The following is a 16006-nucleotide window of genomic DNA, read 5'->3' on the forward strand; positions in this document are numbered from 1 at the left end:
TGAGTGTAATGTTAACCGAGCATAATATTAATATAATAATTAATAATGTGGTTTCGTCATTTTAGATTTCTAGTGTAATAACATTTGGATGAAGCACATCATGATGATGTGGAAACATGATATATATTTGTCAGAATAAATGGTGTTTTCATGATAAAAAGCCTTTTTAAAAGTCTATGTATTGCACATTGCAACAAAAATGAAAATGTGACCATTTTTGCACGTTAGAATTTAAGTCTAACTTGCTAGAGTTCACAATGTTGAAGTATTTGCTTCATTTGATATGAATGAATGAGAGGCTCATAATAAAAAGAAATTGCATTTGTGTGTTGTCTTGATTATTAGTGTATTGAAACTTTGTTTCGAGTGTTCTCCAGTATTTTGTGCGAGATGAGTACACAATTTAAATGTGTGTATTAGTATTAAAACACATCTGTACAGCGAAACCACATCATTTGAGTGACACTAAAGTCTCATTTCAGAGTAAGACTGAAATATCTGTTTTGTTCACTTGTAATTTTCATGTAAATTGAGAAGATTCAAGACGCTGATAAAATAAGGTGCAGTTGTAAAAATTTACCACAGAATGGTGCCATAAAGACAGTCCACGTTACGTTGTACGTTAGTTGCTTAATTTTTAATTATCATTTTACAGATGAAAATGGCTCTCCTCGAGTAAACAATTAGTAATGATGAATGAAGATATATATATTTTTTTCTTCGTTTCTTCGTTTTCCCACTCCTGATGTTTCGTGCCGGTTTTATGTTAGGGGCAGAACGCTAGAACTCAACGTGGGCGTACCTCAACATTGAGCACCGCCCCATTCTCCAGGCTGCAGCCAGGGTATCTTTGTTTCTTCTGAACCACTGCGCCAGCCTGACTTCCGACTGGCCTGCTGAGGTGGAGTGCCACGTGATTGGCTCTAGAGTTTGAGACAATCAGATGTTTTACGTTCTTCAGTCACAAAGTTATTTGTAGATACAATGCCAAATACGATGACAATTGTAATCAGCGCATTGGAAAGTAATAGCAAAATTCCCATGAAATGTAAGATTGAGGTTGAGTGAAAAAAAAAAGATAATTTGAAGTTGTGAACACTACTTTTCATATCATGTAAGCCTATGCTATCACACATTATTCAAAGACATTTGTGAGCTCACAAATTGTAATTGCACACTGAGGTCTGTTTTGTTCCATATATTCAGATTTATTTGACAATCTTTGGAGGTTTGTATATGCCACAAAATATTTGACAGTGATCTGTAGGTCTGTTGAAAATGATGGCTCAGGGACATGGTATCTGAATCTATCGGTCATTCCAGGTGTTGAGGTGTTGTAATAAATTTAATAACATCCTTCTTGTGAGATGAGATCCTGATGCTCCAGCAAACTGCTACAAGAGGCAGATTCTGTTAAATACAGAATCAGAATCAACTTTATTGCCATGGTCAGTGTGGATCCCACCAACTAGGAAAGTGCTTTGGAATAAAGTGCTGTCAATAAATATAAATAATAAAATAAAATAAAATAAAGGCTGATCATGTATTCAACAGTCTGACGGCAGAGAGGAAGAGGCTGCATGACCAGGGTGAGAAGGGTCAGCTCTGATCCGACCTGCACGTCTCTGGGTCATGGAGACTTACAGGTCCTGAAGAGGTGGCAGGTTGCAACCGATCAGCTTCTCAGCAGAACGCACAATGCGCTGCATTCTGCTCTTGTCCCTGGAGGTGGCGCTGCTGTACCAGACGGTGATAGAGGATGTAAGGATGGACTGTGTAGAAGTGCATAAATGTGCAACAGATAATTCCAGACATGTACAAGATGCTGTGAATCATGTTTGGTAATGAAGGAGTCGACATGCATTCAAGAGAATTGGATACAGTCATTACAATGATTTTGAATCTTTCACAAAGTAATGAATGAGAACAGCCATAGAACTGTACACATGTTCATCTTCACCTGTTTCTGCACACACAATAATTTGGCCTCTGGAGTTTTGGCACAAATCAGAGCTGCAGGTCACCATTTAGGTAAAGTACCTTCAATTGTGGATAATATGAGTGTACAGTCTGCTTTGGATGACAAAATTCACATTCTCCATAGTGCCACTCCCAGGTCCCAGTGGCATGGAACTGAGTCCTCAGTCACTTGAAGAGACCTCAGCTCATGAAGGTCCGCTTTAGCAACAGAAAGGTAGAGTTACTGTTTGAATTAGAGTTATAGGGGATGACACAGTGTAATTCTGAACAATACTAATGTTACAGAGTTCACACATGAAGCCACCCTTCTGCTGGTGGATCTCACACGTAGCCACCTTGGTCTCTACCACAAAAACGAGGTGGCTTTCTATGAAGAAATGGAAGATCTACCAACAGATGGCTACATCATCCAAATGATAAAATCCAAAAAAGCTGCGAAACCTGATGACCTCCTCAAATGGGCAAAGGACAGGTCCAAACGAGATACAAAAGAGGAAAATACAGAACATATCTGCTTAAAATGTTTCGCATTTTGCCTTCTTCTTGATTTGACCAAACTACTTACCTTCTCCACCAGCGCACTCCGCTAAAGAAGAATTCCTCCCCCTCCAATTCCTCAGCCAATACATCCGCACAAGCGATTTTCCCCATCGCGTTCTTTGTACAAACTACAATCCGAAATAAAAAAAACGAGATTTTTCCGGAGTATCTGCCCACTTCATCATCATCTCGGGACCCCCCGCGCAGCCGACACCTGGTCTCGCAAGCTCTCACAAGCTCTCGCTGATTGGTGCTGCGTCCGCCTGGCTGTGACCGAACGCACCCAGTGAATGGGATGGACTGGAGTCGTGGGAGGAGGCGAGCAGCTTTCTGAGGCAATGTCCTGGCTCTCAAGCGGGACACATCCAGGTGGAGGTGGCGTCCTTAGGGCTGCCGAGGGCACTTTGTTGCAGACGGCAAGCGGTATTGGCTGAACAAGTCGGCGTCACCAACTAAAAACGTGACTTTATTCAGTTCAGATGGTCACCAGTCTGTGACAACCTAAGGAGCCATCGCACAGTGAAGCACTAATGCAGACAAACTTTGTGCTCTCGGCTTCTGTACCTTTTGGCAGGGCAGTCCAGTGCAAACCTCGGGTGAGGAAGGTTCCACGTAGTATAGAATGGTGAGCGGCAAGAGGCAGCGTTGACGTGAAGCAGCGGTGGTGTGAAGAAGAGCTGGCACGGAGCCCTGAAGAGCGTAGAGTGTAAATTTGAGAGATAAATGGGAAAAGGCAAAAAGATAGATATAATGGAGAAGAGAGACCAGTACCTTTTTAATCTGCCCGCAGATGCACACACTACAGATGACTTCATATTGGTAAGTGGATTGAATCCATGCGGGAATCGTCCAACTTTGGTGACACATGGAAGTTGTTGAGTGTCTTGAAGCTTTAAACAACCTTCCACTAGGGAGTATGTGTCCTGGTGAGTGGAAGGCTTGATGTGGCAGAGAAAGGTATCAAAGTTTGAGTTTGCAGGCATTCGCAGGTTGCTGTACAAGTCTCCCTTTTAGTCTGGAGCACAGAGCTGAGGGGTGGGAGTCATGTTTTAGTGGCAAGGGTTGGCGAACTTGGGCCCAACTTTTGAGACGTTGGAAGTCTATCAGTGGCTCCTACCTCTTCTTCAAATCTTTGCCATGAGCAGAGGAATGTTGTTCTGTGGCGACACATAAAGTGGGTGGACCAAAGTCATTGGTCCAGTGTATGAGAGTCAGAGTATTTAACTGGGTGCCCACAGTGGAGAAGGCCCTGATATCCAATTTACACTTCTTTAGCCTGATAGTTTTACCTTGAGCAGCTTCTTGTCATTGGTCAAACACTTGCGTTGACATGACGGTGATGTTTGCGGCCGTGTCAATGAGGGCTTCATAGTCAAGAAGGTCTTATAGAGTCGTGGCAAGATAAAACTTGTGGGCCACCCCTCTTTATGTCAACTCATCCAAGAGTTGTATGGGTTGAGCTGTGGTTTCAACTCATAAGTTTTCACCTGAGTGTGGAGAGTCCTGATCATAATTGATCTCTAGGACTGCTGCGTCTGACATACTATGTGAGTCAGAGGTTAGGGTTTTGTCAGAAGCTATTGTGGCTTGACTCTCCTAATGATCAAAGTTGAAGAACACCAGGACTCCAGCAATGTGTACCAGATGGACTCTTTTTGTCCCTACTGGTAATTCACTCCGTTCGTTCTTCTCTGCCGTTGTACATTTATCTGCCCTGTTAATTATCTTCTGTTCACCTATTACTGTTGTATTTTGACTCCCTTTGTTCTGCCTGCTCCGTGTGGCCTCTTGGTTTTCTCTCTGTTTCTGTCATTTCCTGCTCGTGCGTTCGTTTTAACGACCTCAGTAGTGTACTTTGTGTTTTACTGCCCATTATGTGTGTATTCTCTTGTTACACACTCTATTCTTTCTCCCGGTTTGGTGATACTCTTTATTTAGACTCTTTCCGTTGTGGACTCGGTGACCCTCTGGATTTATTTTTTGTTTTCTTCTCCCGGTTCGGTGACGCTTTTGTTGTATATTTTTGCTAGTATTGATTAAATCATTGTATTTGACTCGCTCCAGCCTCCTATGACTCTTTCATCACTGCACTTGGGTCCCACCCTTCTTCATGAATCATTCCTTCGTTCATGCATTCCATTGTAATGGCTCACAGGTCTGACGAGGACTCATTTTGCACTCCTGCTGTTGGTACAAACCTGAAGATGGTTTAGCTCTGTGTGGGACTGTGTGGGTGAGGGGACTTCAAGTTCCATGTGGGGATTTTGAGCACCATGTGGCAGCAGTGCATGAGATTCACTGATCATCCAGTTTCTCATTGTTTGTTTAGCAAAGACTTTAGCGGCTAGATCACACAGCTATTCACTGTGCGGGGGCAGCCCATTATGTACCTGGATGAAGGTTTTGGAGAAACATAGTTTTGAAATTAAGGTCTTCTTCCATGTTCTGTTCATTTCTGTCACCAAAGAACGCTTGTCGGAGTCGCTGTGGCCCGCGCCTCTAACTCTATTGAGTTCTGATTCTGTGTGTTGCAACTCATCTCCTGTCCTGTTGTCCTGGTCCCCTTTGTGGGGGAGCTGATAGACGTTTCCTACCTCTTCCTTCTTCTCTACCTTAAATGTATCGACTTGACTTTTAAGGGATTGAACTTTGTCATTGGCTTGTTCCAATAACCGCAGGCCTTTGTCATCGAGAAGTCGAATAGCTAGATTAAAGATACGCAGACGAAGGCTGGCCTGGAATTATCGTGCGTCTTATTTAGCTTATTTTTGTGTTTTGATGGAGCATCCACGTGTGCATACACACGAGATCAGTTGATGAACATCAGGGCTATGACTCCGTCTGACTTACTACCAGTATTGGTGTCATGGTGTCAGTTTCGGAGTTAGTTGATCTTTTGGTTGGTTGGAAGAAACTGAGGAGGAGGAGAGGGAAACGTGCCGGTGCGCTCGTTCGCCTTCGTCGAATAGGATTTGCAATAAGATGGATGAACTGGCGCTGATGTTGAGACGGAACAGAGACTTTTCCTCCTCTTGTGTTTTGTGTTTCACTGAGACTTGGTTGAGCGATCTCATCCCAGACACTGCACTTCATCTGGAGGGATTTCAGCTTTACCGCACGACTGGGGTCCAAAGCTCACCGACAAAACCAAAGGAGGAGGACTGTGTTTCTTCATCAACAATCGCTGGTGTACGGACGTGACGGTGATCTTCCAGCACTGCTCTCCCTCTCTAGAATGTCTCATTGTGAACTGTAAGCCATTTTACTCCCCACGTGAGTTCGCTTCATTCATTCTGGCTGCCGTATTCTGGCAGAGTGGGCTCGCGGATCAGGTTCTGCATGTGCAGCGAACTTTCCCGGACTCTCCTGTGATTGTGCTTGGTGACTTCAACAAGGTGACTCTGAGCGAGGAGCAAGTACAAGCAGGTTGTAAAATGTCCCACCAGAGAGCAGAGTTTGCTGGATCACTGTTACTCAGCGCTCCGCAACTCTTATACCGCCCTCCCTCGAGCTGCACTGGGACTCTCTGACCACTTGATGGTTCATCTTGTTCCAACATACAAGCAGAAGCTGAAGCTGGCAAAGCCTGTTGTGAGGAGCATGAAGATCTGGACAAGTGAAGCTAAAGAGGGGCTGCAGGCTTGGAGACCACAGACTGGGAGGTGTTCAGGGCAGCAACCAATAAAATCTGGATGAGTATACAGACATTGTGACTTCATGAATCAGCTACTGTGAAGAGTGCATTGTTCCAACGCGCACCAAGGTGAGTTATGCTAATGACAAACCTTGTTTCACAGCTAAATTCAGCCAGATTAGACGGGAGGAGGAGACAGCTGGCAAGAGTGGGGACAAGAACTGCTGCAAAGAGGTGAAGAATCGGAAGGCTGCAGGTCCGGACAGAGTTTCCCCTGCCATCCTGAAGCATTGTGCTGCTGAGCTGGCTCCAGTGTTCACGGACATCTTCAATGCTTCCTTGGTGTCCTGTCATGTTCCTGCCTGATTTAAGTCCTCCACTATCACTTCTGTTCCCAAGAAGGCCAGGATAACAGGACTGAATGATTACAGACCGGTGGCACTGACGTCTGTGGTCATGAAGTACTCTGAGCACCTGGTTCTATCTCACCTGAAATCACCATCACTGTTCCCCTCTTGGACTCATTGCAGTTTGCCTACATAGCCAACAGATCTGTGGTCGATGTAGTGAACCAGTCCCTTCATTTCATTTTGTAGCATCTGGACTGCCCAGGAACCTATACCAGAATCCTGTTTGTACACTTCAGCTCTGTCTTTAACACAATTCTTCCAGCTCTGTTTGAAGACAAGCTTCGCCAGCTCAACGTGCCTGACTCCCTCTGCAGATGGATTACAGACTTCCTGACCAGCCGGAGTCAGCGTGTGCAGCTGGGGACGACTGTCTCCGACACTCGGACCCTCAACATGGGCTGTGTTCTCTCTCCATGGCTCTTCTCTCTGTACACTAAGTGCTGCACCTCCAGCCATGAGTCTGTGAAGCTGATCAAGTTTGCGGATGACACCACCATCATCGGGCTGATCTCAAATGGAGATGATCCAAACCTGTCAGCTCCAGCTATGGTTTCTGCTCCTGCCCCAGTACAACAAATAACCGGCATTCGAGAACTGACCATCCCTGCGCCGGAGGTTTACACTGGTAGACCGGTTCCTGTAAAAAAAATTTCTTCCAATGCTCCTTAGTGACTCTCAAACACTAAGACTGGTCCCAGCGCTTCCAAGCGTTTTGCTTCCGTGTCCCAAGACTCCCCTAAGGAGTCTGTTTCTGAATATTCTATCCGCTTCAGAATCCTAGCAGCTCAAGCGGGATGGAATGAGCCAGTGCTGATGTCCATTTTTACCAACGGCTTAGAAGCTAACATACAGGACCAACTTTCCCTCTGCGATCAGCCCACCTCCTTGGAGGAGCTCATTCTGTTAGCTATAAGAATAGATAATAGAATTAGGGAGCATTCCTGGGAGAAATGGCTCACACATCACGTGGTGTTACCAGTCCCGTTTTCTCCACCTGCGAGTAACTCCCAGTCCAAGGGCCCCACTTCATCTGATACTTCTGAGCCCATGCAGGTGGGGAGGACGAGACTGACTCCGGAGGAATGCCAAATCCGGATCTCGCGGTATCTCTGTGTGTATTGTGGCCAACCTGGCCACATCATTCATTCCATTCCGATCTGTCCCAGAGGCTCTCGTCCTCCACTCGTTCCCCAAAGTAAGGTCAGTAAGTCACCTATTCGAGTGGGTAGAATTATGTTTTCTGCTTCCCTCCGTGAGTGTGATGTGAACTCTCCGGTTGAGGTTTTTATTGTGTGACGATAATTTTATTTACTCTACTTTTGCGGACTCTTTGTCCATCCCTCTTGTCAGGTCCAACCTGCAATCTCCTCGCTCACTTTCGGCAATTGACGGCAGTCCTCTTCCCCAAGTCACCCACCGCACCTCCCTCCTGACTCAGGATCCGGGCGCATGGCGCAGAGTCTGGGGTGAAGTCTGAGATGGGGACACGAAGCAAGCACCGTCAACAGCACTGGGGAGAGCGGCATCCAGCTCCGTCGCCGCGTTTCGGAGGGCGGGTGCCACCACGGAGGGCGCCGGGTTCGCGCTCCGCGCCCCTGGTCAGCCAAAACGGAAAGCTGGCCCCGATGGAAGGAGGACCCGAGTCCGACTCCGTCGGTGCTTCAGCCACTATGCCTGATGCTCTCTCCAGATTCTTTGAACTTCCTCAGCTCCCCTGAGTGGAGTATGCTCAGAACACCCTTGTCTCAACCTCCACCGGTATCTGGTGTATCTGGGTTGATTCTAGCCAGGTCCAAACAGGAGTCATGAGCGCACACCGCTCGACACATACTGCTGGTGTCTCATCAGGAAACATAGCCGGTGTCAGACCGGGTCAGTTTCCTCCAGCTACTCATCATCGCCCTCCAGCTCCAGTTAACCGGTGGGCTGTCCGGCTGGGCTCTCGCTCCAGTGAGGAGGATCCCATCGCCGACAGCGGAGCTACAAATGCCCATGCACAGTGATTGCGGCACAGTGCTTCATGACGCGAGCCGAGCAGTGAGTAACTTACTTTATAAAGCATAGTTTAAAAATGTTTTCTCCTCTTTGAGTCACTTGCCAAAGCAGGACTTACATCAGAGGTGTCAGATCGGTGTCGAGATAACATAGGTTTCATCCAGAGCTTGCCCTTTGACACTATTCCCCTATGTGGGAAGCTCACTGTCCAGCTTCCTCTAAATGGATCAAACATATTCTAAAGGTGGGTTATGCTCCACAATTCAGCCAGTGCCCACCTCAGTTTAATAGCATTCTGAGAACACGTCTGACAGATCCGGCGAAAAAAAAAAAAAAAAGAAAAATATTGAGTCAGTTCCTCCTCAAAAGTCTCCTGAAGTGCGTGCGTCGTGGAGACTGGCTAACGTCCATCGACCTGACGCTTATATTCATCTGCCGATTCGGCCTGCTCATAAGGGACACCCCCGCTTTGCTTTGGAGGACCGAGTTTTTCAGTTCGGGAGGCTCCCGTTTGGCTCCTCTCTGGCCCAGAGAACCTTCTCTAAGGTGGTCGACACAGCCCTAGAGTCCTTGAGGACAAGGGGCCTCAGGATCTTGTCTTACCTAGACGACTGGTTAATCCTCGCCAGATTGAGGGAAGAGTCGTTAGCTCACACCAGAATGGTCTTGGACCACATAAGCCACCTTGGCTTTGCGGTCATGAAGAGTGCGCTCACTTGACAGACGAGCAGATCCTTTATATTTTACATCTGTCAGCCCAGTTTCTAGTGGTTTCTCAATGTGTGGTCCCAGCCTTATGTATTATGAGGCTCCTGGGCATGATGTCAGCAACCCACTCCATCATCCGCCTGGGTCTCCTGAACATGCGAAGTCTGCAGTCATGGTTCCGCCGGCTCAATCTTCATCCTGTCCGGTTTCAGAGACGGTTGGTGAAAGTGTATCCACGAGCTCTGAGAGATGTGATGTTTTGGATGCTTCAAACATCCATCACACTGTATCCTTGTATTGTCAAAAACTTCTTTACAAGTCTTGACAGACGCATCTCTGTCAGGCTGAGGAGGCCACCTGGATCAGATCTGCGGCAGCAGGATCTGGAGCAGTTCCGAAGGTCGTCACATTAACCTGCTGGAACTGTTGGCAGTTTTTAAAGTGTGGCTCTTTCTCCCCATCTGAGTGGGAACCACGTTATGGACCGCCAGGGTGGCGTGAGGTCGTATGCGTTACACAACCTAGCCAGAAAGATTTGGCTTTGGGCTGATGAACATTTAGCCTCATTGAGGGCTCTTGAGGTGTAGACAATGTGGCAGCAGATGGATTATCTCGGAGACCACTGCCAGATGAATGGAGTTTATCTCAGGAGATGGCAAACATGATCTGGGAGTTTTTCGGCCACCCAGTGGCTGATCTCTTTGCTTGCAGAGAGAACTTCAAATGTCCTCTATGGTTCTGTCTCCGTAGATCCGACGACTCTCCACTGGGAGTGGACGCCCTGGCTCATCCAAGGTGGGCAGAAGACCTCCTGTATGCCTTTCCTCCTCTTTGCCTTCTTCTTTGTCTGATGAGGCGAATTCAACTACAGAGAATGAGAATGATTCTCATGGCTCCACACAGCCCCAGCTCCGGCTGGTATCCGGAGATGTGTCAGATGCGGATCTAAGGCCCCTGGGAGTTCCCTCCATCGAAGTCAGCGCTTCTGCAAGCATCAGGAACCCCGAGGGCTCCCCCAATACGAGGACGACCACTCAGGGTTTGGCTTCTCCAGGGTTAACAATCAGTCACTTGCCCCCTGATGTCCAATTGACTCTTCAGAACGCTAAAGCTCCATCAACCCTCAGAGCATAGAATGCTAAATGGACATTTTTCAGCCTCCCGGAATCAGCACCTTTTTCTCTAATCCTCTCTGTTTTCCAGCATCTGGTTAACAAAGGTCGGAGCAGCGCTACATAACGGGTTTATGTAGCAGCCCATTCCATGCTACACAATGGTCTGGATGGCTACCCCGTTGGCGAGCATCGTCTCGTGAGCTGTTTCATGAGAGGAGTGAAAAGGTTTAGACCAACCTCAAAACCTTTATGTCACTACTGGGACCTGCAGCTTGTAGTCAATTCACTCTCCGAAGCCCCTTTTGAGCCACTCGATCAGGTCTCCCTGGAGCTAGGCAGCTTACAAGGCGGCTCTTCTTATAAGAGCCTCAGCTTCAGCAAAGAGAGTGGGAGAGCTGAGTTCTTTTTCCATCAGCCCTGATTGCATCTCTTTGGTGACTTTGGTGGTTTTCAGTAAAGGCTTTCTGCCCTCCTACGCATTCAGACGAGGAGCATGAGCATTTACAAAAAATGTGCCCAGTTAGAGCGCTTAAAGCTTAACTGGATCGAGCCCCACCCTTCTGAAAGACGGACAGTCTGTGGGTGGCTCTCGCAGGTGGTAAGAAGGGGCAGGCACTGTCCCCTCACAGCTTGTCACATTGGCTTAGAATTGCCATCATGAAAGCCTATGAGACAGCGGGGAAACAGGCACCGGAATCCCTGAGAGCACAGTCGACCAGAGGCCTAGCAACATCTGTGGCTGCTTTCAAGTATCTCTGGCAGAAATCTGCCAGGCAGCTTCTTGGTCATCAATCTCTACTTTTGCTGACCACTATTTGTCTACTGTGTCTCATCTTACGGTAGCAACGCGAGGCGGCAGCTTCTGCCACCCAGAGTGTAAAATACACTATATGTATGAGGGGTTGTTAATGCTACATCTTCACAACCCATTCATTCATTCATTCAGGCTGGATAGATCCCGGGCGTGGCGGTGGCGTAGGAACTCTCATAGGCCGGTCCGGTGTGAGGCCCTGGCCATCCGAGATATCGACAGGACCCTGGGCACATCTCTTTCCGTCATACTGAAGTAACATCGCCGGTGACATTGCAGGCGGTTCAGTGCGGCAAAACGTGCATCTACTTGACGGCCAGCCAAGGACGGCCATGGAGCCAGCGGTGGCAGTCAGACGTCCGGTATGGACGGCCATGGTAATTGCCCATGGTTCTCAGGTCAGGCCACATTGCAAGGCTGGGGATTAAGCTTTGTGGTCAAGATGACCTCATAGGTGTTCCAGAGTCCCGGGAGGTGTTCTGGACAGCGCGACTCTGCCACCTATGCACACACACACACACACACACGAGGGTGGGCTCCTACCTGTTCAAGCTAGGGGTTTGTTGGTCGCAGTGCTATCCAGTTTCACATACTGCTGGTGACTTCGCATCTTTTTGAAAGCGGATTAAGTGCGACAAAATGCGCATTACCTTGACAGCCGTACAGCAAAGAAGACAGTGGTGCCAGTCAGGAAGTCCGTTATGGACGGCCATGGTTTTGTCCCATGGTTTCCAGGTCAGGCCGCATAGCCAGGCTAGGGTTCAAGCCTTGTGGTCAAGATGACCTCATGAGTGATTCAGAGTTCCGGATGGGTTCCGGGTTGCTCACCTGTGCTCCACCTTCATCCTGGCTACACTCGGATTCTGGTCACTGCAGGATAGAGTAGTGGAATTCATTGCCCCCTGGCCCTGGGGTGGCCAAAGACTGCGTTGCTTCTTGCACTGTTTGTGTCAAGCTGTGCTTTAGTGTTTGGATCACTTGTCTCCTTCGGTTCATCCAAACAAAGACAACGTTAATAACCATATGGCTGTTCTACTGTCGCAAATCCAGCACAGTTATGCGGCTAGTTTCTTCTGAAAGTTTGTGGAGCCATGACAACACTTCTCTCTTTGCCTTACTTCAACAGGGTGGGATGAGAGTGTGAATCGTGCCACCCCCGAACCACAGTATGGCCGGTTGTGGCCACTGTTCTGTTATGAAAATATCAACTGCAACTATATTCTGGCGGTGCATGTGACCGCTAAGAGTTTGCAGGCAGACGGCAACCCTGCCGTCTCCCGGATCAAGTACGACATGCCTCGGTGCTCGGCTGAGGCTAAAAGGCTCCCATGAATAGGAGGATGTTGGCATCACAAGCTATGAAAGACTGGTGCATCAGGGCGCGCAGCAATCGTTCTTCCCTGACTGCGATGACACCTCAGTCCTGCATGAAGTTTCCGTGGTCCAGACGAGGCGCTCCGGTCGTCTTCATTTCTCAAGCTTCCTCGCTTGATGTGCCAGATGCGCCGGCTCCGGCGGTGCATTTGACCGGTAAGAAGACAGTGCCGACGTAATGAGAGCCACGCTGATGCCGGGGTTCGGCCAAAACCTGGCTGGGACCGAGCCCTCTCAGCGTCTGGAGATTGTACGATGGCTTCCCTCTACTACCGGACCTGCATGGGGGGAAGGGTGTAGGGGAGGTGCACAGATCAGAGCGATGGCCAACAGTTTGGCTTTTTTGTGCGGCGCTCTGGATCGGCTCTCCGCAGACAAGACAACTCTGCCCGGGGGATGAGGTGACGCAGGGACAGCTGACTGCCAACATCAGAACATCCTCTGCTCCAGGGTCCAGTGCGCCTCTTGGAGGAGTTTGCAGTTTACAGGACACAAAACCGAGATGTTGGAAGGAGCTAATTCAATGCGAATTAAAAAAACGCAAATACTATGCTTCAAGCAATGCTTTTATTTAAAACAAATTTTCCACACAATCAGAAATGTCCTCCGGTCAGAGAATCGAAGCCGGCGGCCCCGGGAGAAGCTGCTGCTGAAGATCCCAACATCCACGCACGCAGCGCGACCAGCGCTGAGTCTCCAGCAGTGCGGATGCGACAAGTCTCTCCTGTGACTGCGACGAGATCTCAGTCCTGCCTGAAGTTTCTGTGGTCCAGACGAGGCGCTCCGCTCGTCTTCAGGTCTCAAGCTTCATCTTTTGATGTGCCAGATGCGCCGGCTCCGGTTGTAATTTCACAATTATAGAGTCACTCATTCATGCCTCTGTAATTTCACAATCACATTTTGCAGAGTGCCCTGGCACTTCCAGTGAAGTAGAAAGGCTGGTGTAATATTCCTGGAAGATGTTTGTGCCCAGCTGTCCCTGGAGCCCGCCTGCCTCCCAAACAGTAATGCAGCAGGGGGCAGAAATTATGAGGGGTCTTCCAATCCTGGGGCGTCCCCTCAAAGCATTGGTACTTCAAGGCTAGCAGGCATTCCTCTGCCCCCTGAGGTGCAGTTCACTATTCGGAGTGCTAAAGCACCCACAACACTAAAAGCATATAATGCTAAATGGGTGGGGACTGCTGTCCGTACGGTAAACATCCACTGCTAGTCCTGTTCATGGAGGGATCACGAAGACTCAAACCCACCTCCAGACACATCTGCCCCCATTGGGTTCTTCAATTGGTATTAAGGTCTCTCTCTGAAGCTCCCTTCGTGCAACTTGATCAGGCTCCTTTGGAGCTGGTGGCTTAGAAAGCAGCTCTCCTCCTGGTCCTGGCCTCCATCAGGAGAGTTTGGAGAACTATGTGCCTTCTCGATTAGTCCTGACTGAATTCAACCTGTCTTTAGTGGTTTCAGACAGTTATCAACATTTTTATTTTTGTTGGTCTGAAAACCACAGTTTCTTGGCCTGAATATGCGTTTTCTGCTCTGTTCACTCACTGCTTAGGGGGGACTCAGAACATAAAAATTTCACCTGAAACTATAGGGAAAGCACTCTTTCTAGTATGCTCAACACTAAATCTATCTTTCTGAACTGTATTTCAGGGGGTTATCAACTATTTTTTTTCTGGCCTGAAACTCAGCTTCTCTCCCTCTAAAAACGCGTTTTCTGCACTGCTCACTCACTGCTCAGGGATGCCTCAGAACAAGAAATTTTCACCGGACTTTACAGCAGAAGCAGTCTTTCAAGTAGCTGCAGAACTAATTCAACCTCTCTGAAGTGGTTTCAGAGAGTTATCAACATTTTTATGTTGGTCTGAAAACCACAGTGCCTCGGGCTGAAAACAAGTTTACTGCACTGTTCACTCACTGGTGAGAATAGCCTCAGAACATGAAAATATCACCTGCAACTACAGGCAAAACGTTCTTTCTAGTATATTCAGCACTACATCTACCTATCTGAACTGTTTTCAGGGTGTTATCAACAATTTTGGCTGGTCCGAAACCCACCATCTCTCGGGCTGAAAACTCGTTTTCTGCACTGTTCACTCTCTGCTCAAGGCTGTCTAAGAACATGAAAACTTCACTTGGCACAAAAGCAGAAGTGGTCTTTCTAGTAGGTGCCGAACTAATTCAACATGTCTGAAGTGGATCAGTGAGACAACAACATTTTTATGTTTGTCGGTCTGAAAGCCACCATCACTCGGGCTGAAAACATGTTTTCTGTACTGTTCACTCAGTGATCAGAATAGCCTCAGAACATGAAAATATCACATGCAACTATAGGAAAAACATTCTTTCTAGTATTTTCAACACTAAACTTGCATTTCGGAACTGTTTTTAGAGGGTTATGACCAATTTTATTTTTGCCGGTCCAAAACCCACTTTCTCTCTGGTCGAAAACATGTTTTCTGCACTGTTCACACGCTGCTCAGCGATGAAGATGAAGATGAAGATGAAAATTTCACCTGCTGCTCTAGCAGAAAAGGTACTTCTAGTAGGTGCAGAACTGATTCAACTTGTCAAAAGTGATTTACGAGAGTTATCAACAGTTTTATTTTTGTCTGTCTGTAAACCACCTTTTCCTCGGCAGAAAACGCGTTTTCTGCACTGTTCACTCACTGCTCAGGGACGCCTCAGAACATGAACATTTCACCTTCCACTATAGCAGAATCGGTGTATCTAGTAAGTGCCAAACTAATTCAACATGTCTGGCGTAGTTTCAGAGAGGTAACATTTCTCGGTCAAAACCAACCAAACTCAAAACCACCGTCACTCGGGCTGAAAACGCGTTTTCTTCACTGTTCACTCACTGATCAGAATAGACTAAGAACAATGAAAATATCAACTGTAAATATCGTAAAAAGACTATTTCGAGTATATTCAGCACTAAATGAAACTTTCTGAACTGTTTTCAAAGAGTTATCAACAATTTAATTTTTGCCGGTCCAAAACCCACCGTCTCTCTGGCAGAAATCACGTATTCTGCATTGTTCACTCACTGCTAAGGGCTGCCTCAGAACATGAAAATTTCACCTGCAACTATAGCAGAAAAGGTATCTCTACTTGGTGCAGAACAAATTCAACCTGTCTGAAGTGATCAACATTTTTATTTTTGTCGGTCTATAAACTGAAACTATAGCAGAAGCGGTATTTCTAGTAGCTGCAGAACTTACTCATTATGTCTGAAGTGATTTCAGAGGTAATAACATTTTCATGTTTGTCGGTCTGAAAACCACCGTCACTCGGGCTGAAAACACGTTTTCTGCACTGTTCACTCACTGCTCAGCGATGCCTCAGAAGACTAAAATTTCACCTAACTCTATAGCAGAAGCAGTCTTTCTAGTAGCAGCAGAACTAATTCTACCTCTCTGAAGTGGTTTCAGAGAGTTAACAT

This window comes from Synchiropus splendidus, chromosome 13 (genome assembly GCF_027744825.2).
Source record: "Synchiropus splendidus isolate RoL2022-P1 chromosome 13, RoL_Sspl_1.0, whole genome shotgun sequence".
NCBI classification, from domain to species: Eukaryota; Metazoa; Chordata; class Actinopteri; order Syngnathiformes; family Callionymidae; genus Synchiropus; species Synchiropus splendidus.